Genomic DNA, 22121 nt, shown 5'->3' with positions numbered 1-22121 from the left:
TTACTTTTCAGATTTTTTCCAAGGCCTGTCTCAAGGAACATGGGATATATTCACCCAGGAATAGGTCGGCAGATATTAACGAGGCACCTTATAACATCTAATTTAAAGCACACTTCCCTTGCATGACTCCTACCTACAGGTGAATTCCCTATCAACTCAAGGAACTCCCTTAAGATTAGAATGCAGTTTTGTATGCCTCCTGTTATATATATTTAACTTTAGAGATGTGCAGCCTATTCACCAATCTCTAACATCATCATCAATTAAACAGGGCATGTGACCACCCGTGAACCCATGCTAGAGTTTTCCAGGTATGTTCCTGTGAGGTCTTCAGTGATTCACTGGAAGTACTCACAGATCTCAGAAAACCTGTCATGTTACAATTATAGTTTATTATATAGCAAGAGGATTCGTATTGAAGTCAGCAATGGAAAAAGGTACATAGAGCAAACTCCAGCAGAAACCAAGCACATGCTTCTAGTTCTCTTGCAGTTCATGCATGTGACCAGCCGAATTCTCCCTGTTACAAGGTGAGACGACACGCAGACAGTGTTGCCAACCAGGAAGGCTCACCTGAGCTTTGGTGTCCAGGCGAACTGCCCATGGGACTGACCTTCGGTCTCCAGTTCCTCCAGAGGTCAAGCTGATACCACCACCAGGTAACAAAGACACTCTTATCGAGCAGGATATTCCAAGGGCTCAGAGGTTGCCTTCCAGGAGCGAGGCAAAGGTCCATCTTTCTTTGGAATGTGCAAGGTACAGACAAACTGCAAAGTTGATTTTTTACTGTACAGTTCTGTTAGACTATCTCGTTTTGTCTTAATACAAAAACTACTTCCTCCAAAATGAAAATGCTGCTCAAATATCAATGTCAGTGTTTATCACCTCTTAGCCATGTTCCCTTCTGACTTTTCAAAATTGAATAGTCCTAATCTTTGCAGCATGGTCTGTTGAGAGGCTCTTTATTCTTTTGGTCAATTTCTTATTTCAATAATTTTATTTGACATGAAGAACAGAACTGCACCTAATAATCCAAGTATGTGCATTATACATAATCTATACATAACTTTAGGCAAATATGTGTTCAAAATATTTTCAAAATATCGTGTGTCCAAAATACTTGCTTTTGATGCTCAACATTTATAAGCATTTAGGCCAAAGAAATGGACCTTATGATGGTTAATTTTATGTGTCAACTTTGCTAGATCAAGGGATATGTAGATAACTCAGTTTCAATATTATATGTCTATAAGGGTATTTCCAGAAAATATTACAACTGAATTGGTGAGCTGAGTGAAGCAGATGGCCCTCCCAATATGGGTACACATCATCCAACCCGTTGAAAACCTGAACAGAAAAAAAAAAAAAAAAAAAAAGATGGAGGAAAATTGAATTCTCTCTCTTTCTTGTATCTTGAGCTGGAATACAGATCTTTTTCTGCCCTCAGTAATCCTGGTTCTCAGGCCTTCAGAACCAGACCAGAATCTACACCATTGACTCTCTGGTCCTCAGGGCTTTGAACCACACCCCCAGCTCTTCTGTGTCTCCAGACGGAGATGGCAGATTGTGGGACTTCTCATAACTGGGTGAACCAATGCCTTCTTTTACATGTATAAATATAAATACACACACATATATATGTATACTATTGACTGTTTCTGTGGCGAACCCTGACTAACACAGGCTTGTATCTTTGTGAAACAATCAAGACCTAGGTTCCCCTCCTAGTTAAAAGCAACAAATCCAGTTCATTCAATATATACATAAAGTTCAGGAAAGTTATCCATAAATGCATTATCTTGTGTTTTCACCAATCTACATCTAATTATACCTATTCAAACAGAAAATATGGATACTTAAATAAAAAATTAAAACTTCTACATATCACAAAAGGAGAAACAAATAGTTTCTAAAAACTTAGGTAATAATTGTAATATATGTGATGGAAAAAGTTTAGTATGCTTAATTTATAAACTCACAGAGAGAGAACTTTTGAATTTTTACAATTTATTTTAATTTTTTAACGTTTATTTATTTTTGAGAGAGACAGAGAGAGACAGAGAGAGACAGAGTACAAGCAGGAGGGGCAGAGAGGGAGGCACAGAGTCTGAAGCAGGTTCCAGGCTCTGAGCTGTTAGCACAGAACCTGACACAGGGCTCGATCTCACAAACTGCAAGATCATGACCTGAGCCGAAGTCAGATGCTTAACCAACTGAGCTATCCAGGTGTCCCTGAATTTTTACAATTTTTAAATGTCCATGGGGATAAATGAAGAGTGATGGCTAATGAATATGGGATTTCTTTTAAGGGAATAAAAAATGTTCCAAAATTATGGTGATGGTTGCACAACTCTGGGAATATACTAAAAGCCAATGAATTGTACACTTCAAACGAGTGAATTGGTGGGGCACCTGGGTGGCCCAGTCAGTTCAGCATCTGACCTCTGCTCATGTCATGATCTCACAGTTTGTGGGTTAAAGCCCCATGTTGGGCTCTGTGCTGACAGCTCAGAGCCTGGAGCCTGCTTCAGATTCTGTGCCTCCTTCTCTCTCTTTCTCTCTGCCCCTCCCCTGCTCATGCTTGGTCTCTCTCTCTCTCTCAAAAATAAACAAACATTAAAAAATAATAATAAAAGTGGATGAATTATACGGTGTGTGAATTACACCTCAATAAAGCTGCCGTTGCCTTTAAAAGTCCAACCTCTCTATAAATTAAATAAACTTAATGGTAGGTCAATACATAATATGCTATTTTTTTCTTGTGCTGGTGAAAGTATAGAGTAATGGATACTTTCATACAACCTCAATAATAACGTAAATTGGTACTTTTCAGGAAGACAACCAAACTTTAAAATTATGCAGGTTCCTTAACACAGCAGTTTTACTTCTAGCATTTACCCCCAAGAGATTGCAAATGTGCCCCCAATTCTTCACCTCTCCCTACATCCACTGCATTTTCCACTTGAGTACATTCCCACTCTGACTCTTGACTCAGCCATGTAACTTCTTGGGGCAATGAGATACTGACAATATTACACAGCAAGGACAGAAAAAGTGCCTATTTCTGTTAATATTCTCACACTTCTGTCATCACTATGAGTACATGCCCAGGCTGGCCTGCTGTATGTAATAAGAGGCTTGTAGAACAAGTCAAAACATCCCAATTGCCCCAGCCAACAGCCAGCCATTTCCTAGACATGTAAGCAAGCCCAGAGGAGACCAAAAGAACCACCATCCCTAAACCCAGCCTAAAGTACTGACCTAAGATTCACGGCCATCTCCCATATATATATACCATGGCCCTTTACCCTTTGCGTGTGTTAGTCCTTCTGTTTGAAATGGCTGTTCACAGGCACTCCATCAGGCAACACACATTCATGCCTTATTTAATCCAGGAATCCTCTGTAAATGCCGCTAACATGTAAGACATTTGCTTAGACTTCTGCACACTTTCTTTGCAGTCATATATGCATTCCATGCCTTTCTGTCTCTATATGATGAAGTCCTCTTCATCAAGGACTTAACTCTGTCTTTGGTTCCCAGTGTTTAGTCAGTGATGAAATGCTCATTAGGTGTTTGTTATATAAACTACTGAACTGACACTAGATCAGAGCACTGGTTCTAGATTCATCACTTGGACAAATCATGCCTCCACATTTCAGACTTCTCACCTGTGAAATGGGTACAATATCTTATCTCTCCACTTCACAACATTGTTAGAATGATCAAATTTAATTTTTTTATTCAAGTATAAAGAACATATGGTGTTATATTAGTTTCATGTGTACAATATAATAATTCAACAATTCTATACATTTCTCAGTGCTCATTAAGGTAAGTGTACTATTAATCCCCTTTATCTATTTCATCCATCCCCCCTCCTACCTCCCTTTTGGCAACCATCAGTTTGTTTTCTGTATTTAAGAATCTATTTTTTGTTTGTCTCTTTTTTCCTTCGTTCATTTGTTTTGTTGCTTAAATTCCACATATGGGTGAAATCATATGGTATTTGTCCTCTGGCAAGGGAAACAAAAGCAAAATTAAACTATTGTGACTACACCAAAATAAAAAGCTTCTGCACAGTCAAGGAAACCATCAACAAAACAAAAAGGCAATATATCAAATGGGAGAAGATATTCACAAAATCATATATCTAATAAGAGATTAATATCCAAAATATATAAAGAAATTACATAGGTCAACACCAGAAAAAAATAAAATAATCCAGTTAAAAAGTGGGCAGAGGACCTGATGGACATTTTTCCAAAGAAGACATAAGATGGCCAACAGACATATGAAAAGATGCTCAACATCACTAACCACCAGGAAAATGCAAATCAAAACCACAATGAGATGTCACCTCACAGAATGGGTAGTCAGAATGGCTAAAATGAAAAACACAAGAAATAACAAGTGTTGGCAAGGATGAAAAGGTACTCTCATGCACTGCTGATAGGAATGAAAGGTGCATTAGCCACTGTGGAAAACAGTATGGAGGTTCCTCAAAAAATTAAAAATAGAATTATGATCCAATACCATATGATCCAAAAACTCCACTACTGAGTATTTACCCAAAGGATACAAAAACATTAATTCAAAAAGATATATATATACCCATATGTTTATTGCAGCACTATTTACAATAGCCACATGATGGAAGCAACCCAAGTGTCCCCCAATAGACCAATGGATAAAGAAGATGTGGTATGTAGATAGATACATAGATAGATAGCTTAGACAGATAGATAATAGATAGATAGATAGATAGATAGATAGATATAGACATATATAGATATATATAGATACATATTCCATTATGTATATAGATATCTATATCTATAGATATAGGAGATGATGGGTGAAATAAGGAAAGAGATTAAGGGTACACTCATTGTGATGAGCACTGAGTAATGTACAGAATTGCTGAACCATTATATTGTACACCTGAAGCTCATATAACTGTATGTTAATTATACTTGAATTGTAAAACATTTTAACAAATAACTAAATAAGATTAACCAAATCCAAATTGTCCCCTCCCCCCCAAAAAAAAACTGTCATGAGACAACTGAGAAGCACTGAGCAAGCATGGATATAGACTTACATAAACAAAGAAGAGAATTAACTGCTCCAAGAGCCATTAACTACAATCCTGTTATAAGAAGATGAAGTTTCTTTCTATTTTGCAACATGAAGCTGCCCTCAGTGAAAGGAGGACAGTGACAAAAGCAAAAAATGACTCCATCTGAGACCACAGTCAATCTTAATGGAATTCCTGGAAGCCAATGTCATGACCCTAAACCTCTTTAAAGAGAAAAACGAATGCAACCACAAATGTGAAAGAAGGGAGGGAATGGTTCTTATAACTTTCCTTTAGAAAATAAAAAACTCGGGGCGCCTGGGTGGCGCAGTCGGTTAAGCGTCCGACTTCAGCCAGGTCACGATCTCGCGGTCTGTGAGTTCGAGCCCCGCGTCAGGCTCTGGGCTGATGGCTCAGAGCCTGGAGCCTGTTTTCGATTCTGTGTCTCCCTCTCTCTCTGCCCCTCCCCCATTCATGCTCTGTCTCTCTCTGCCCCCAAAAAAATAAACGTTGAAAAAAAAATTAAAAAAAAAAAAGAAAAGAAAATCTCAAGTAAATTCTATAAAAAGGGAAAAACAAAGCCTCTCTTGTAAAATAAACTATAACACTGGCAATGGCTTTTGATAACAGAACATATTGACCAAAACTTATTAGGAGAAAGAAAATTCAATCAAAGCAAACATACTGAAATAAGTAAACGAAACTTGCAAGCAACATCTTTGTTGTCACAAAGACAGACGTAAGTAACATTGCTGCTAGTCCTTTGTAAAAAGGCCCATAAAATAAAGGAAACTTTTTTTTTCTATAAAGCTCTTCATTTTCCTATTAATGAAATATAAGGAGGGATATGATCTGGAATTTTACTAGGGGGCCCAAAATTCAAACTTTCTCTGCTTAAATGGAATCAAATTAACAACCAGATGAATTGTCAGTGCCATTCTTTATCAAAGCAATCAAAAAGAAATTTCAAAGTGCAGCCTGCTTAAGAATTGAGGAGCACCTATGTAATTAGATGATAGGAGATACAGGCAAAAATCGGAGCAGCCATCATTGTCTTTGGGATTGCAGAGGTCTAAATAACATAGATGAGACCCACAAATAAAATATGTCAGAATCACTCAAGACCAAGATCCCTACAAGGAATATATGATAGTGGAAAGGATGAAGAAATGGGGTAAAATCATAGGGTATAGGTTACAAGCTGGTCATTATAACATCAGCGCAATAATGATCACTAACCAGTTCAGATGGAAGGAAAAAAATAATTTTAAAAAGAAGGAAATGTGTTGTGTTCTTGGAACCATCAGCAGAAGGAGGGCTGTCCTGGTTTTCAGGAAGATATATCATTCTCTGAAGTGGAAAGAGAACGGAAGAGAGTTTTTCTCTTACTGGACGAATGCATGGCCAGACAAAAAGCCTGGCTCCTCCACATGCTTCCTTACCTGATCCTCACAATTCCAGCAGTAGACATTACTGATCCCACTTTACAAATGTGAGTAACAATTTAATGAGTGCTTCTCGTGTGCAAGGAACTACGCTAAAGACTTCTCGCGGATCATCTCATTTAAGCCTCACAACAACTACTGAGTGCCAATGCTATCCCATTTTACAGAAGTGGAAACTGGGGCTCAGAATGTTTAAGTCACTGTGTATGGTCATGCATGCATTAACCGTGCAGCTGGGATTTTTAAGAGGCCTGGACTCCCCTTATATCACATGCTCTTCCCATCACACTAAATAAAAAATTTTATATGAGAATGAGCCACAGAAAGCATGTTGATGAAGAAACTGACCCATGTAAGACCAGGCCATCAGTGGCAAAATGTGTCTGGGTTTGACCCTCAGTCTACCTCTCCTTCTAGGACCCAGCAAGACCAGAATGAAATCTACCAAATCAGCTAACTCTCTGTCTGAAGGTTTCTCATCCTGGAAAGAAGAGGCACCTAAAAAGAAGTCATTTTAAAAAATGAAGTCTGTAATGGGAAGTCACTTAAAAACTCCCTTAAGAACTTACTTTCATAATAATATAATCAGATGGCCAGCTGGTTTATGGTGTAATGCCAAAAATCACTTTAGCTAGCATGTGTCAAGCAGCCTAGACCTGAGCCAGCCCAGGACAGGGGCAACCAGTGTTAAACCCATTCATTCCCAGAGTCTATGGCTTAGGCAGATAATCATGAATGTTAGTTCTGATACCTTGTGCTGATTCCTTTCTCTGCATGGACACAGGCAGAAATCACTGAATGACCCCATTTGAACAATAAGAAGTAAATGTCAATCTTCCTTGAGAATCATCAAGAGAGATGCTCGCTGATGGCTAGCATATCCATCTCACAGACCTAAGCTTTGAGTTCCCAAACCTGTCAAAGAGAATAGAAACTCTGGAGTAAAGAGCAAAGGCATCACAATTAATTCCATAGCCATAATGCAGTCATGCTGTGTTAGATTGTGTCTGCCCTCACAGAGGTTACAACCTAGCAGGGGAGGGAGACACTGAATAAATAATGATAAGAATGAAAAATGGCATGCATGAAGAGAGATATGGAGCCTGGGGACCTGACATAATGTGCAGCCAGGAGGGGGTGAGGGGTACTGCATCCATAAAGGCTTCCCTGAGCTTGTGTGTGTACGTGTGGGTGTGTGTGCATGTGCAAGATAGACAGAGAGACGGGGCTCAATGAGTGATGTTGAAAACAGAGATCAATATCCTCGGAAGAGGAACAACATACAAGCATACTGACGAGAAATAAAGAACATGACAGGACATTCAGGAACTAAAAGAAAAGTGTGACTGGAGCAGAAGGCACAGTGGAGAAGAGGCCTGGGGACACAGCTGGAGACGTAGACAGAGATATTCTGATTTCGTTCCTTGGCCTCGTGAGCTTATTTAACAAGTCTGCTCACGAGAGATGGATCTGCTCTCAGTGTTCTGCCAAAATCCAGCGTAAGAGCCTACAAGACAGAAGGCCAGACCACATGATACATCTACCAAGGCAACAACGCCGTCCTATCAACCTCGTGAGAAACAGCCCACCAGCCCTCTACCCCAGAGTCAACAGTACAGTTCTGCCATTTGGCTAGGAAAGCATGTTTTGATTTTCTTTTCTGATTAATCATAGCTCATCAGCATAGAGACAGAGGGATCCCTTGTGCTGGGAAAGACAATTTATTGATTCCCTGTGGTAAGAATCTAAATATCTACTGGTTGCTGAATTTTACACATGGGCCAAATATCCACCTCCTTAAGCCAAAACTGACTTTCTAACTGATCAATATAAAAGTTTCTTCGATTCTAAAACCCAGTCAGTAGGATCCCAGAAATTCAGGGCCTACCTATCCTACAATTTCTGTGCCTCTTAATCAGCACCGTAAAGAACAGTAATTGATAACATAATTTAACTTGGTAATTCTGAATATGTTTATGTTAATTAATCCCTCACGAGAATTTCACAGAATTATCAGTAAATGAGATCTGCCCCAAAAGCCCTCTTTCACAAGAAAAGTTTACGAAAAACGTGCACTCAAGCTTTCTCTTGCTGCTCTGCCAAGTGTTTGAACACAAGTCTGAAAAATAAGTAGCCGTGTCTAATGATTACACTTTCCATTTCCACGCGCAGTTCCAGGAGCAGATGCGGGCGGCCCCATAACACATGTTTAAAATGTTTCTACATTCTAGCAAATATCCAACGGGAAACTGGAAAAGTGAGTTCAAAATCGATACCTAATATCCAGGTCTTGAATGCATATAGATAAAAACCCCAGGTTTTCGAACTGAATTTTTCAATTAATAGCGTATCATCGGAGGTATTCAAACATATGCCGGAAGTCAGAAGGACGCAGTCCAGAGAAGAGGAAAACAAGGCTCACTGGTCTGAGCAGCTTTGCAGTAGGAAGCCTCAGTCCCTGTGGCACGTTTCCACTTTTCGAAGGAGCCCGGTCAGGCTAGACATTGACAGTTTTCACCAGAGTTTGACGAAGAGCAAAAAAGATAGAAAACTGTGACTCGTGTACTAAACATGAGACTATTAAAAAGCAAAACCTCAGCTCAGGGCAAATGTTTATGATAATCATCAGCTTTCAACTCCAGAAGAATATTGAATGGTAGGAGATCAGAAAGATTTCCAAAGGGGAGAGTTAGGATTGCCAGGTAAAACACAAAACGTCCAGTTAAATTTGAATTTCAGACAAACACTGAGTAAATGTTTCGTTTAAGTATGCCCCGTGCAACACGGATGGTATTTTTATTTGCTAAATCTGGCAAGCGTAGCAATAGGAAACTATTTTTTATTTTTATTTTTATTTTTAATGCCCTCCTGCTTTATCAGGATTTGAGTATGCAAGCTTGGCAGGGAGGTGCCGATACTAAATTGATCTTCGTACAAAAGGGAGAGATAAGGATGCCCAGGCAAAAGCTGGGAAGATTAGCACCAGTATGGAAAGGGTGAAAAGACATTTGGCAGAGGTCTGAAGGGCACAGGAGAAGGGGCGCAAGGAAGGAACGCTGAAGATATTTTATGCCATTTTCCTGAGGTGCAAAATCATCCTCCTCATCCTCTACGAATACATCAGGAAAATCTACGTTGCTCACTAATGCACTGGGGTAAGGGTAAATTCTAGAGTAAATTCTTTCTTGCCACTAAACGGTGCCGAGCCCTACTTAAAGTCTGGCACAAAACAGCCAACATATGGATTGCATGAATAATTGTAGAGAGGCTTCAAGGAAGAGCAAATCCACATATATTTGTTTCAGCCTCTATACCAGGAGGTCTACAAACCCACCCTGAATAATCGTGAACCAAAGTAGAAAAGGTTCTGCTTAGGGCCAGTGGATGGCATCTCCTGAGCAAATATAAAAGAGTTTGCTACCAAACCAGACTAAAACCACTAAACCTACCCATACAAAGATTTTTTCACTATTGTTGTTAAACATTGGCCTAATGCTATAAAGGTTAAACACTGACACAGCATTGTTAACGCAATGCCCTGTGAATTAACTTTAACTAACTTAGTTACCTAAATTAACTAAATTTTTAGCTTCTTGTTTCCTTTTTCAACAGTAAGGTTGACTGTCTTACAAACACTTTGCAGCTACTTTATAACATAATACATTTATAGAAATGAAATGAATTTCAGTAGCTTGAAGCAATGAACTACACCATAAAACATCTCTGAAATCTTTTTGAATGCCAGCTTTCAAAGCAAAAACTTGGAAATGTGATTCCATTTTGATGACAAACACCTGCAATAAACTAAAAACATTTTTCCAAACCACTCTCCCAGTTCCACTGAACATCAAAGTGCTATTTGGTTAAGTTTGAGGGGAGAGGGTTATTGTTGTTAAAAATGTTTTGTAGCATTCAGAGAGAACTTAAATCAGTGAACCCACACGTGTCACTGCCACAGGGCGTGCCAAAGTTCAGGTGTCTCGCTGATTCTTTTTTTTTTTTTTTTTTTTTTTTTTTGGACACTGTATGTCTTGTCTGAATACAGCAGTTTCCATCCGTAGAAGACAGAGGACGAGATTACTCCATGGCTGGTGTGAAAAATCACAACATGAGTATCTGATAAACAGTGTGCCAGGCATGTAGGGGTGATTGATAAACACTCACTGAATCATTAAGTATTTCTTTACCTTTCCCCTAACTTTACAAAGAAACTTGAATGAAGGGAGAATGAACTCTAAATGTATTTTGTAAATAATATAAATGATTCTATATACATACACATTCTAAGTGCATTTTCTCTTTTCTAAAGGGTATTTTGGAAATAAAGTAAAAAAAAAAATGCCTCTATTTACATAACATTCCTACTGTGACCTGGTGGCTGGACATAAAAAATGACGACTGTTACTGTGTGAATTAGGAACAGCATATAGACCAAGGATTCTCAATCTTCACTACACATTCATATCATCTCAATTGCTCTTTTGACACCTGGATGGATTTCCAGGCTATATTCACACCCACTTAACCAAAACCTGTGTAGGTAGAACCCAGGTATCACTATTTTTAAAAAAGGGATTTAATTATGTAATCAAGGTTGAGAGTGGCTGATACAGACTCTTATTCTACTCTTTGCCCCCCAAAATTGTGCATATAACTCTATTCTACACAAAGAATAGATAAAAACTCATCCTCCATTCGCGAGACATTGAGGTATTGTCCCTCCCTGGCTGAGAAGCATTCATCCTCCTTTTCATTATGTTCCCAGACAGCAGTCACAAAAATGTTACACAGCTGACCCTTGAATAACATGGGAGTTAGGGGCACCAACCCCTATGGAGTCAAGAATCCACATATAAACTTTTGAATCTCCCAAAATTCAACTACTAATAACCTACTGTTAACAGGAAGCCCTACCAGTTAAAACATGAACAGTCAATTAACACATATTTTGTGTATTATATGTATGTATACTGTATTCTAACAATAAACTAGAGAAAAGAAAATGTTATTAAGAATAATCACAAAGAAGAGTGTAAGTGGACCCAGACAGTTCAAACCCATGTTGTTCAAAGGACAACTGTAATTAAAAAAAAAAATGGGGGGTGTTGAATGTTCTATGTTCCTCTTCCAGTAAGGTTCCTCTTATGGTGCTCTAATTGAATAAACTTATAAACATTAATGTTTAAAAGAAATGCACAAGTTCTTTTAAGAAATGGCTAATAGAGACAGAATTTGGGGTCAGACAGGGTCAAGTTGGGAACTACTGCTCTAGTTTTGGATGTATTGGTGCCTGAGTTGCCCATGAGTCAGTCACCAGGTGGCTGTAAGCAGCAGGAAGAGGACTAGCCAAATCCACTGCACTCAAGTCCCAAGTCCCCACAGGTATGAAGGATGAGACCAGGAAACAAGGAAACACTCAAGAGAGTCCACATCCTCTCGGGTAGAAGGTCCCCTGTGCCCTGCTCTTGGGATTACAAGAAACAGAGTCCCATAGGCTGCCTCGAGTCATGAGGACTTAGTAGGTGGCTACTTGGGGGCAGCAAGAGGAATGTGAATTCCAAACCTCGAAATGGTCCCACTCAACAACAGCTGTCTATTGAACCTCTGCCAAAAGGAGATACGGCATTGCTCCCTGCATCTTCTACCTTCTCAGCCTTCCTCCCCTCATACTGCATGGCTCTCTGCCAACCTACTGTTTGTTTACTGAAGCAAACAGCTGCCTATGCCTTCCCAGGAACATTGTTGCTTTTGTCTCTCTCCGGAACTTTTCAGCTTTCTCTCCCAAGGCCCAGGCATATCAGAAGCTCCCATGTGGCATTCAGGCATCAGTGTCTTGTAAAGCTCTCCAGAGGAGTCCAATGTGCAACCACAGTAGAGAACCACTGCACCTTGTTCTTACAAGGAATATGTGCAAGGCAAAGTGGACCTACACGTGCAGATTTAGCCCAAAACAAAGAAAATTTGAAGATGACATCTCAAAATCCCTGGAAATTCTGTTCTCCTTGCATTTCAAGTTTAACTCAGTGTTTCATTTCTCTTTCTATAAGTATAAATCTATTTACATGTATTTTAGTATTTTAACTGTGTTGTTTTTAAAGGCAAGCAAATACTGCCTTAGGAAGTTATGGTCTCGGGGCAATCACTTCCTGGAGAAACCAGTAAGTAGTCAAGAGATTGAGGCTCTCTAATGAGTCAAGACTGACATCTAGTGGTGACTACCTCTGAACTACAAATACAAATCTCAACTTTTAACAAAGCTCTTGGACAAGTTGGCTGTCAATTCCAACAATTTATCTGCCTGAAACAAAATGCACCTATTAGTAAAAGGAACTTTGCCATCTTCAAGTTATGTGTGAAAATATGTCCAGGATAAATCATTGATATTGAACTGAACTTATAAAGGAAAAGCAACTTCTTGATTCTGTCAAGTAAGTCTGTTTTGGTGAATTTCAAAGGTTATATGACTGATATGATGAGAATTCAGAGGTTCTGTGACCGATAGGATGAAAGTAAGTGGCCGTTACAAAATAGTTTATATACACCCAAAATGAAATGGGTAGTGATAAAATCTTAGCTTTTGGTGTGGGTTGAATGGTGACCCCTGAAAAGAGCGGTCCACATCCTAACCCCCAGAACCTGTGAATGTGATCTTATTTCGATAAACAGTCTCTGAAGATATATAAATTAGGAATCCCAGATGAGCTCGTGCTGGATTATCCAGATGAGCCCTAAATCCAATGACAAATGTCCTCATAAGGGACACAGAAAAGAGGGGAACACACAGGGAGAAGGAGTCAAATGCGAAGATGAAGGCAAAGATCAGACTTAATGCAGCCACAAGCCAGGAAACACCTGAAGCACCAGAAGCTAGAAGAGGCAACGAAAGATCTCCATTAGACATTTCAGAGGGATTGTGGCTCTGCTGACACCTTGACTTCAGACTCCTAGCTTCCAAAAGGGTGAAAGGATAAATTTTTGTTGTATTAAGACACTCATTTTGTGGTCATTTGTGACAGCAGCCACAGAATACTAAAGATGTGATAGATGAGATAGATAGATAGATAGATAGATAGATAGATAGATAGATAGATAGATAGATGATAAATAGATGATAGATAGATAGATAGATGATAGATAGATAGATAGATAGATAGATAGATAGATAGATAGATAGATAGATAGATAATGGAATATTAGTAATCAAAATGAATGAAATCTTGCCACTTGCAACAACGCAGATGGAATTAGTGTATTATGCTAAGCAAAATAAGTCAGTCAAAAGAAAGACAAACACCATGTGATTTCACTCATGTGGAATTTGAGAAACACAACAGATAAACATAGGAGAAGGTAAGGAAAAATAAGATTAAAAACTGAGAGGGAGGCAAACCATAAGAGAGTCTAAAATACAGAGAGCAAACTCAGGGTTGCTAGAGGGTTTGGGCATGGGGGAATGGGCTAAATGGGTGATGGGCATTAAGGGGGGCACTAGTAGTGATGAGCACTGGGTGTTATATGTAAGAGATGAATCACTAAATTCTACTCCTAAAACCATTATTACACTACACGTTAACTAACTTGGATTTAAATAAAATTTTTTAAAAAAGAAAACGAATGCCGTTTATTACTCCTTCCTCTGCAGCATACTCCTTGAGGAAATAAAAATAGCATGTTTAGGAATTAACTAGGTACCTAACGTTTTTTGTTGTTGTTTGCTTGTTTTGTTTCATTTTGGTTTGTTTACACAGGAGAGAGAATCGGCTTGACTTGAGGATGCCTCTCAAGGTAAAGTACTTCATTTTTGGCCAATACCAAATAAAATTAGGAGGTGCTTAATGATTTGGTCCAACAGAAATCAAGAGGAAAAAAGTAAAGCAGCCAGTAAACCTTTCCGGAACATTTGCTCAATTGGCGTGAAGAGCTTATACCCAAGCCTGAGACTGCTAGAAATAGATGCCTAAAGGTTTTTTTTAATAGGATACATGTAAATTCATTAGCCTACAATACTACAGAATGCTACTCAATAAATATTTCACTGCCTAACCATTATTTCCAAAAGTATTTTGGTTATCAAAATGTTTGTTTCAGAAGGTTCTCACTAAAAATGCTAAAGCTCAAAGACCAGTCAACTAAAAATCTCCTAAGAAAGTGAAGCAACAAGAATTTTGCCTAAATATGCATACATGAAACCAGAATGACTCAAGTGTCAGGTCCAGTTGGGACCATGTTGTAAATTCAACAGGAATTCAATTCATGAATTTCCCATCATGTGAGGTATCTGGAAGATATGTGAACACTGAAAACAACAATGTCAATACAATTGAATGCAGACATTAATAAACCTGTCATTTGGATCAGCAGATAATCTTGTAACTGAATATTTGGATATTTGGGGGAAGGAAATGTACAAATCATCAAAGGCGGCAAATTCCCTTCAGGAATTGTGGTATCCACACATTGTATCACAGGTTTGGTTTGACTGAATAATGCATGAAGATGTCTGTTTTAAATTATTCACTGACTACAGAGTTGACAAGTAACCACTGAAGAACCAGGAGATTAGCCACCAGGAGCCTCCATTTGATGTCTGACTCAGTGAAGGCTGTTTTTTCTCTAGAGAATGAGAGGTTCTATGTAATATGAGACTAAGGAAGTAAGGTAGAGTCTGTGGTATGCTCACAAGATGTTGCTTTAAATGTGCTGATAGAATTCTGGAGCCCACGAGTCTACAAATGAGTGCCATTGAAATCCACACCTGGGTCTATAGCACTTTGATATGTCAAAGGGGTAGGTTCTGCCATTTTTCTCACTAAGTATATTGAAACATAACACTACGTAAAATTTAAAATTACTCTGTAGGGTCAAATGAGCATTTTTTTAGAGAATGAACAATGTCCCTAGGAGAAGAGGGTGCTGTCTTTGTTGAATTGACTCCATTATTTTTCATGCATGTTGTTTTCAAAAATTTTTAGAGACGCTTTAAAAGAAGGGAGCTTCTCAAATAATGATGGCTGTCATTTAATTAATCCATGATAAATAACACTGATAAAATAGATAAAAAATCGAAAGCTCAGAATGGTTGAAGAACTTTCTCCAACATCACAGAAGTAAGGTTCTTCTCTCCCAAAGCCTGCGCTACTTCCTGGTTGATGGCAATATGCTGCCTAATAGGACCTTAACAAGTCTTTCTCATCAGCTGACCACGGGCCAAGAGCCTCTCTTCCCTAGTTCAAATGGACTCTGCTGGAACTCTGTAAAGGACCGTGTCTCTGCATCTTTACATATGCAACATCTATCACGGTGATCATTTATCTTAATAAATTTGGTTTTCCTTTTCTTCTTTTTTTTAAGTTTATTTATTTATTTTGACAAAGAGAGCAAGTTGGGGAGAGACAGAGAGAGAGAGAGAGAGAGAGAGAGAGAGAGAGAGAGAGAGGATCCCAAGCAGGCTCCACACTGTCAGCGCAGAGCCCAATGTGGGTCTCAAACCCACAAACTGTGAGATCATGACCTAAGCCAAAATGAAGAGTCAGATACAACCTACTGAGCCACCCAGGTGCCCCTCACAGTGATCATTTAAACTCACTAAGTACTCAGTAAGTATTCATAAAGTACTCAATAAGTGTTTACTGAATGAACAGATAAAAGGTACAGAAAAAAGGAGGAGCATTTAAGAGAAAATATTTCAGGTGAATTTTCCACTTCCATACATAAGTGTCAGTCATATATAAACAACCCAATAATGTTGATCCATAAAACACATCTAAGTAGCTCAATGTTCAATAAATGCAAACTATGGCAGTGTGAATCTGGATCACAATTTGGGAAACTTAGAGGTCGACGAAGAAGGAAATTTGATAACAGGCTTTTATAATGTTCAAGTGTATGACCCAAATAAATTATCCTAAAGTGATGTCCAAGGTTTGGCCCAAATGTGATGAAAATATAACAAATCTGAGTTAGAAAGTAATTAGCAGTTTGATTATTTAAAATCACTGAATTTTGGGGTGCCTGGGTGGCGCAGTCGGTTAAGCGTCCGACTTCAGCCAGGTCACGATCTCGCGGTCCCTGAGTTCGAGCCCCACGTCAGGCTCTGGGCTGATGGCTCAGAGCCTGGAGCCTGCTTCCGATTCTGTGTCTCCCTCTCTCTCTGCCCCTCCCCCGTTCATGCTCTGTCTCTCTCTGTCCCAAAAATAAATAAATAAAAGTTGAAAAAAAAAATTAAAAAAAAAAAAAAATCACTGAATTTTCCTCCTCTGGTTTCTGGCTGGAGTACCACGAACCCTGCCTCCTCTCAGGCTTAGTTTCTGCCAACAGCCAATCTAAAGGATTACTCACCAAAGAAAATGACCCTGTGCTCCCCGAAGCCATTGAGGACTCCAAACCCCTCCTTCCGCTCCCCCTGCTTAAGGTTGCCTCTCCTTTGCCCATGTAGCAACAGATGCCTAATGCCAGTGCTTCTGAGTATGTGAATCTCAGCAAGGGGTTCAGGTTGGGTATTTAAAACCACTACTCAGAGTGCCTGAGTGGCTTAGTAGGTTGAACGTCTGATTCTTCATTTTGGCTCAGGTCACGATCCCAACGTCGTGGGGTTAAGCCCCAAATCAGGCTCTGCGCTGAGCATGGAGCCTACTTAAGATTTTCTCTCTCTCTCTCTCTCTCTCTTTCTCTCTACCCCTCTCCTCAGCTTGCACTTGCTCTTTCTCTCTTTCTCTCTCTCTCTGAAAAATAAAAATAAAAATAAAAATAAAACAAAATAAAATAAAATAAAATAAAATAAAATAAAATAAAATAAAATAAAATAAAACCACTACTCAATGCCTCCTGTCCCTTTCTGGATGAAATCCCAAAACAATTATATATCAACAGAATAGTTAGTCCTACTTTTATTTCACTCCACAGCTCTGTGACCATTGACCTCTCTGGGCCTCACTTTCCTCATCTGTAGAGATAATAAAAGTACCTACCCACAGTGTTGCTGTGAGAATGAAATGAGGTGCTGTATATTTAGCAGTTAGTTTATAGCTAGGCACTATGCTACTAACTGGATAAATGAGATTAACTATTATTTATTTTTGTTATTCTATTTCTTAGCATGAGATTAGCCACCAGGAGCCTCCATTTGATGTCTGACTCAGTGAAGGCTGTTTTCTCTCTAGAGAATGAGAGGTTCTATGTAATATGAGACTCAAGGAAGAAAGCTACAGTCTGTAATATGCTCACAAGATGTTGCTTTAAATGTGCTGATAGAATTCTGAGTCATTTGGGTTTTTGGGGTTTTTTTTTTCCTTTTGATCCTCACTTTTTGCTTTTTGGGGGCAGAAAAAAATGGCAGTGGCAGATCATAGACCAACATAAACTAACAGCAGCAGTAGCAGCAAACACAGTAGGACTCATACACCATTTTCAGTAGCAGGTGCAGTTAATAGTTGATATTTTGTGGATAGCTTTGTGCCAGGGACTGTGCTAAGGACACAAATCTCAATTACACCTCTCATTGCCACTACTTTTATAATGAAAGATGTGCAGGGTGCCTGGGTGACTCAATCAGTTAAGCATCCAACTTCAGCTCAGGTCATGATTTCTTGGTTTGGGTTCGAGCCTTGCGTCGGGCTCTGTGCTGACAGCTCAGAGCCTGGAGCCTGCTTTGGATTCTGTGTCTCCCTCTCTCTCTGTTCCTCCCTCACTCATGCTCTGTCTCTCTTTCTCTCTCAAAAATAAAGATTTAAAAAAAAAATTTAGTGAGAGACGTGCTGGTCCTGGAGCAGTCAGACCTCTTCTGGCAAGAGGCTGCCTTGTCTCTGACCCAGTAAGTTGAGACATGTGTGCTTTCCTGAGGATCCTTCTAGATGCTCTGTCCACCTACTGGGACCCTAATTTGAGTGCTGTCCTAAGACTCTAAACAAAAAGCAAACTGGCGTTTTTTAAGCTGCATTATGCATAGCACTAAGAGTTCCAAATTCCACAGCACCTCCCTAGAAATGGCAGGGCAGGTGGCATGGCCAAGAACCTGAGTTCCAGGGCTCAGATCCCCCTTCACTCAGAGTAATTCTGTTTTGATCTGTTTTCTGCATTGACCACCCCTACCCCCTGACCTCATTCATAAAACATTTTAGACCAAAGGCTCACAGTTTTCAACAAACTGAAAGCCACTGCACTAAACTTGGTTTCTTTATGTGTAATGACAGTTCTACACTCTCTGCGGTGTTTTCATAACCAAACCAGTGTTTAATTCCTGAAGGTCTGCAAAGTCCTATGAAATTTCCAAAAATGTTTCTTATGTGAATAGAAAACTTCATTTTTTATTTATCTTCTCATTCCTAGGTCTGTATTTTATTTAGACTTAAACTATCTTTATAGCTTGATTTTGATCAGGTATTAAGTTTGGCATATCCAAATTCGGAATAGTCTCTCATGATGTTCCTTTTTTTTGGTGTGGTTCAGGGAGAAGACTCCGCTTCAATCAAACAGAGATATATTCATTTTTCACTTCTCTGGATATTGGTTTTCTAAGAGCATTTGAGTTTAGCAGTATACCCTCTAAGACATTATAGCTCTGCAAATCCCGTTCCAAGCATATGACGCTACAGTTTACGCACCATCGAGGTCTCCAAGCAGAGAAATTCCCAATGGTTGCCTTCATTGGTCCAGACTTACAAATGGTTGGGAAATCAAAACACTGTCACTACACATGAGTTATCTGCCTCTTGCTTCCAAGCAGACCCCTTTGTTTTAAAGCAGTGGCACTTATATAAACATCAGACTTATTCATCTTATGCTTACGCATGTGTGAAATTCTCAAATTATACAATCTTGGGTTGTTTAATGTTGTGACAGAAAAACCAACCCAACCGCTAAAAAGTCCAGTTAAAACAAAACTATAATCTTTTTCTTTTAAAATTTGGTGGGAGCAGGGAGACAAAATGGAAGCTGTGTGTTCAGGACCTGTCTAGACCTCACCTTATGTGTCTTTTCATTGGGCTAGTCCCCACTGTACCTTTTATAGCCAAACTGTATCAAAAGTGTGTGCATATGTGTGTATATGTGTTATAAAATATATATGTATTTAAAAATAAATACATGTATTTGTAGTAAAGGATTGGGAGACCTCTAAAGACTGGAAAAGTACTAAATAATCTGTATTTTTTTTAAAAAAAAAAAAGGTTTTTTCAAAATATAGAGGGATAATGTCAATTCCTGCAAAAATACTCTTTTAGAAAAGGCCAATTTTCAATGATTTCAAGAGTTTATGCTATTCTGTCACAATGTCAGTTTTCAAAAGTAGCCAAAAGAAAAACAGAATAAATTATCTCCTAAACAAGATCTGCAGGCCCTTCACTGACTAAAAAATATTTCCATTCATTGCATTCAGCCCCCCTCCCCAATAAAAATAAAGCAACCTAGTGAGAGTGGTAGAGAGAAAAGGTATATAGACAGATGTCTGTGGGGCAGGACAAGGGCAACAGTCTGGGGAGAGCTACCAGTGTTCTGAGCACATGGGTGTACTGTAAACATGCATTAATCAACTGCATATAGGGGCACGGCAATGGTAGGAAATATTACGTGTCCTTAAAAAATCTGGGGGTGTCTGGTGGCTCAGTCTGTTAAGCATCTGGCTTCAGCCCACGTCATGATCTCATGGCTAGTGAGTTTGAGCCCCGCATCGAGAACCCCACTCTCTGTACTGACAGCAGAGAGCCCACTTCAGATCCTCTATCCCCTTCCCTCTCTGCCCCTTCCCCACTCACACTCACTCTCAATCTCTCTCAAAAATAATTTAAAAAAATTTTTTTATTCTGATTACAGTTTTCACCTAATGTATCAATCAAGATTCTCCAGATATACAGAATAAATAAGAGATACACAGAGAAAGGTCTGGTTTATAGAACTGGCTCATGTGATTGTAGGGGTTACAAAGTCTGAAATATACAGAGCAAGCTAGCAGGCTGGAAATTCATTTAAGAGTAGATGTTGCAGTCTTGAGTCCAAAATCCACAGGGAAAGCCAGATAGGCTGGAAACTCAGGCATGATTTCTATGTTGGAGTCTTGAGGTAAAATTCCTTGTTCTCCAAGAAACCTCAGTCTTTGCTCTTTAGGCCTTCAACTGATTAGAAGAGGCCCAGACACATTATGTAGAGTCATCTGCTCCACTCAAAGTCTACCAACTATAAATGTTGATCACATCTAAAAAACACACTCACAGCAACATCTTGGCTGATGTTTGACCAGACATCTGGAAACCATGCCTAGCCAAGTTGACACATAGCATTAACAATCAGTCATTATTCTCTTTTCTACTTTTTATTGCTATAAGTCAGCTTCTACCAGAAAAATCTTAGACACAAATCTGCTTACACAGTACTTGTATGTCCCTGACTAAAAATATCAGTAAGTTAAGCCAAAAAATTGTCCTTATTAGCCCAGGTTTTTCTCTCTTGATAGATGTCGTTATGGGTCATGGGGTTGACAATAATTAAAGATGTAAGGTCCTAGCACATGAAGAGAAACAAAGAGAAACACCCATAGAAGAGACAGAAAGTCTCAAATTCAAATGTTTACAGGGATTTAGTATATGATGAAGGTGGCATATCAAACCAGTTTGAAGAAGTCTATTCAATAAATGTGTTGGGGGGCACCTGAATGGCACATCAGTTAAATGTCTGACTCTTGGTTTTAGCTCAGGTCATGATCTCAGGTTTGTGAGATCGAGCCCCGAGTCAGGCTCTGCACTGACAGTGAGAAGCATGCTTGCGATTCTCTCTCTCCCTCTCTCTATTTCTGCCCCTCCCCCACTTGCATGCACACTCTTTCTCAAAATAAATAAATAAATAAAACTTAAAAAATATATATTTAAACTTGTTGGAACAACTAAATAACCAACTAGAAGGAATAAAATAAAACAAAATCCGATCCATACCTCACATCTTATGCCAGGATGAATTATGAATGGATCAAAGATTTCTAGAGTAAAAAGTAAAACTATAAATGTCCTTTTTTAAAAAAAAGACCTTGCAGTTATATAGAAATTCCTTTATAATTTTGGACTGTGAACAACCTTTCTAACTATAATTCAAAATCAATAAACTTGATATAAAAGTTAAAGGATGATAATTTGATGACATAAAACCGCATGGATAGAAATATGAAAAGCAAGTCAAAAGGCAATTTTGGTGAAAAAATATTTGAAACATGTCATAGAAAGCTAATCTCTCAGATACACAAAGATCACCTGGAAATCAATAAAGACCAACACAACAGAAAAATAGGCAAAGGAAATGAGCAGACAGTTCAGAAAAAATTAGTATAAAATTAGGTTAAATCATATGAAATTGTAGTTTCTGTATTTCAAAATTGCATGGAAATTGACAATTTCATATAGTACAAACTAACAGCTATTAAAACATATGAAAGAATGTTCAAACCAACTAGTAAAAAGAAGCGCAAATTTAAACATCATTATTGGATTGGCAACAAAAAAATTCAAAAGTTTAGAAACTCACCCTGTTAGTGAGGCTGTACGGAAATATGCATTCACATGTCATTGGTATTATCTTTAAATATATTTAAATATATCCTTGGAGACCAATTTGGCATA

General features: G+C 38.8%; 1 long non-coding RNA gene across 1 annotated transcript; it reads left to right on the top strand.

Annotated features, from left to right (window-relative positions):
- Positions 1-2: 2 nt before the first annotated feature.
- Positions 3-15861, top strand: LOC109503360. Its single transcript, XR_006584862.1, has 3 exons — positions 3-139; positions 272-659; positions 14274-15861. It is a non-coding gene; the product is annotated as an uncharacterized LOC109503360 (long non-coding RNA).
- Positions 15862-22121: the final 6260 nt, after the last annotated feature.

Source organism: Felis catus, chromosome C2, assembly GCF_018350175.1.
Source record: "Felis catus isolate Fca126 chromosome C2, F.catus_Fca126_mat1.0, whole genome shotgun sequence".
In the NCBI taxonomy this organism is placed as follows: Eukaryota; Metazoa; Chordata; class Mammalia; order Carnivora; family Felidae; genus Felis; species Felis catus.
Note: the sequence above shows the minus strand (reverse complement) of the source record. Positions and strands in the feature narration are given on the sequence as shown.